At 43.1% G+C, this 2,687-nt stretch overlaps 1 long non-coding RNA gene across 1 annotated transcript; it reads right to left on the bottom strand.

The window, feature by feature from the left end:
• Nucleotides 1–749: 749 nt before the first annotated feature.
• LOC137340193 (uncharacterized) lies at nt 750–1,935 on the bottom strand. Its single transcript, XR_010966741.1, has 2 exons — nt 1,722–1,935; nt 750–1,055 (listed from the first exon to the last, which is right to left on the bottom strand). It is a non-coding gene; the product is annotated as an uncharacterized lncRNA (long non-coding RNA).
• Between the last annotated feature and the right edge of the window lie 752 nt (nt 1,936–2,687).

Here is a 2,687-nt window from a genome sequence, read left to right as displayed (position 1 = left end):
AGGGCAGTCACTCTCACCTCATCTCTGGAATTCAGCTGTTTTGTCCATGTTTGGACCAAGGCTGTACTGAGGTCAGGAGCCGAGTGGTCCTGGCGGAACCCCAACTGAGCATCGGTGAGCAGGTTATTGGTGAGTAAGTGTCGCTTGATAGCACTGTCGACAACACCTTCCATCACTTTACTGATGATTGAGAGTGGTCAGATGGGTCGGTAATTGGCTGGATTGGATTTGTCCGGCTTTTTGTGGACAGGACACACCTGGGCAATTTTATCTAACCCTTCATCTAACACTATCAATATATCCTTCTATTCCCTTCTCCCTGATGTGTTTATCGAGCTTCCCCCGAACTGCATGTACGCTAGTCCCCTCAAATACTCTTTGTAACGAGTTCTACATTCTTGCCACTCTCTGGGTCAAGAAGTTTATGTTAAAGGTGCTACTTAAATGCAAGTTATTGTTGTAAAATTTTTTGTGACACCAGCGCCAAATCCTTGAAGACATGCTCAGGGAGCATTTCCTCACCAGTAGTGCATGTGGCCTATGGAATTGGACAGGTAGAATTCAGGGCACACGCTGCTCTATTCCCAATCCTGCAGCAACAAAAGTTTAAAAAAAATTTTTGAGACTGGTGTTTGGCACCCACCAGCAGATGGCCCAGGCACAATTATTTGGACATGTCAAAAGAGACCTGCTTTTGCCTGGAGCATGACCTTCGGACACCATCCAGAAATAGCACAAATCTGTCACAGTTAAAGTCACCACTGTATTGAACTTTAATTTGAGTGGCTCATTTTAACCCATTTTGGGTGACATTTGCTAGATTAGTCAATTGTCCGTACATTAATGCATCAAGCGGACTTGTTTACCAGGAGCAAGGTGCATGTCACTTTCCCAATGGCAAGGAGAGAACAAGTGGAGAATGTCCAGGGTAGAAAAATTGCCCATCCTCTCTGTCGGTCAGAATTTGCTGCGGCTTTGTGAATGGGGTGCAAACTCAGGTTTCCATTGGCTTCCTCCTCTAATTCCAGTGTCTCTGCCTCAACGCCACCAGAATTCTGCCACAAGAAGGACAATTTCTGTGTTTATTTATTTACTTACTTTCTAGGAAATAGTTAAAAAACAAACACTCACTGCACGATCTCCATGGAGATTTTTTACAAACTTGTTCCCAAATTCTTTCATCGTGATGTATATCCTTATCCCCACTTCCACAAGCCAGCACACTGATCTCTACAACAGCATAACTTCTGACTCACTGTTAGCAGTGAAATCAGTTGCTGCATTAATCTGCATGCTTTCTGCCACATCTAGTCATTTGAGCAGGCAGATAGGTGATGCTGTTGTAGGTTAACTCTGAGAGACATCGCCATCAATCGTGTTGACTTCTGCCATTCCACTGCTGTTAGACAATGCCTCAGCATGGTAGAGATCTGTGTGGGAGCTTATTGCAAAAAATTCACGTGCACACTGCCAATGTTTTTCCAACCATTTAAAATAATAGTTGGAAAATAGTGGGTCATGTGTGAGGCTCGCTGCCAGGTGTGGAATGTCAGAAAATTACCCCGAGATGAAAAGTTGTTAGATTTTCCCTCTGTGATGCTTCACCAAACTTACACTGAATTGCTGTTATGATGTTTTGTAAAGGGAGATTGTAAAATTAAACAAAGTATGAACACATTTACCTTGACAAAGTTTCAAAGACCAACAAATTTCTTCCTCACCTGTGTTCCAGTTCAGCGCACAGACGAGACAAGATTGACTCTTGCTGCCACTTCCATCCACCCTGCCCTGCTGCTGTTCTTCATTGGAGGATGTCCCTCAGCTTGGAAAAGACCATCCTTCTCTGCAGGACCTCCAAAGTTGGATTCTGGAATGCAGCCATTCTGTTCCATTAATTTGGTCCAGCTGTTTCTTCCTCTAATTAGCAGGCCAGCTTTAAAGGGAACCAGCAACCCTTTAAGAGCTGCTGACACCAGATAATCTACCCATTAACTAAGGTGTGCTCCCAATGATTTATGTGCTGTGCTTCAGGAGCACTGTGATATCATGAGTTGACCTCATATTATGGTACAAGGTCAGTACACAATATGACATGTTTTGTCCTCCATACAAAACATGAGGATATTATCAACCCCTTCATTTCTTTCAAACATTAGATAAAAGTTCTGGCTAAAGGCTTTGTTTGGAATGAGTTTTTATTGTGTCCCTAGACTGACTGCTACTTTGCAGCAGAGCTGGAAAGGGATGTTTATGAGACACTTAGGTGCTGAGCTTTAACATTATGGCTAGTCAATGGCCTCAAAATTACCCTAGTGCGACAATCAGACGTAATTTAGGCACTTCATGTACTTGTGCATCATTAATCCTGGCTTCAGTTTCTATGGGTCACAAACCATTCTTGATAAGACCTTCCGGTATATTTATCGTATTTTACTGAGAGGAGAGACTGTACAAATTGAAGTTTGGACAAGATGGATAATATGGAGCTGAAACAGGCCCATCAGGCATGCAGCAGAACACAACAGGCAGAGAATTGAATAGTTGATTCCCAGCTATAATGTTGCCCCTGTTAGATCATGGTTTGGCTGGCTCTCAAGTATTACAAGACAACAATGCCTTACTCTACTTACCATGTGTGAGGAGCAAATTCAGACCTGCCATTACAGGCCTGAGCACATGCAAAGTGT

Source organism: Heptranchias perlo, chromosome 1 (genome assembly GCF_035084215.1).
Source record: "Heptranchias perlo isolate sHepPer1 chromosome 1, sHepPer1.hap1, whole genome shotgun sequence".
Lineage (NCBI taxonomy): Eukaryota > Metazoa > Chordata > Chondrichthyes > Hexanchiformes > Hexanchidae > Heptranchias > Heptranchias perlo.
The sequence above is the reverse complement of the archived record's forward strand: the minus strand, read 5'-3'. Positions and strand labels throughout refer to the sequence as shown.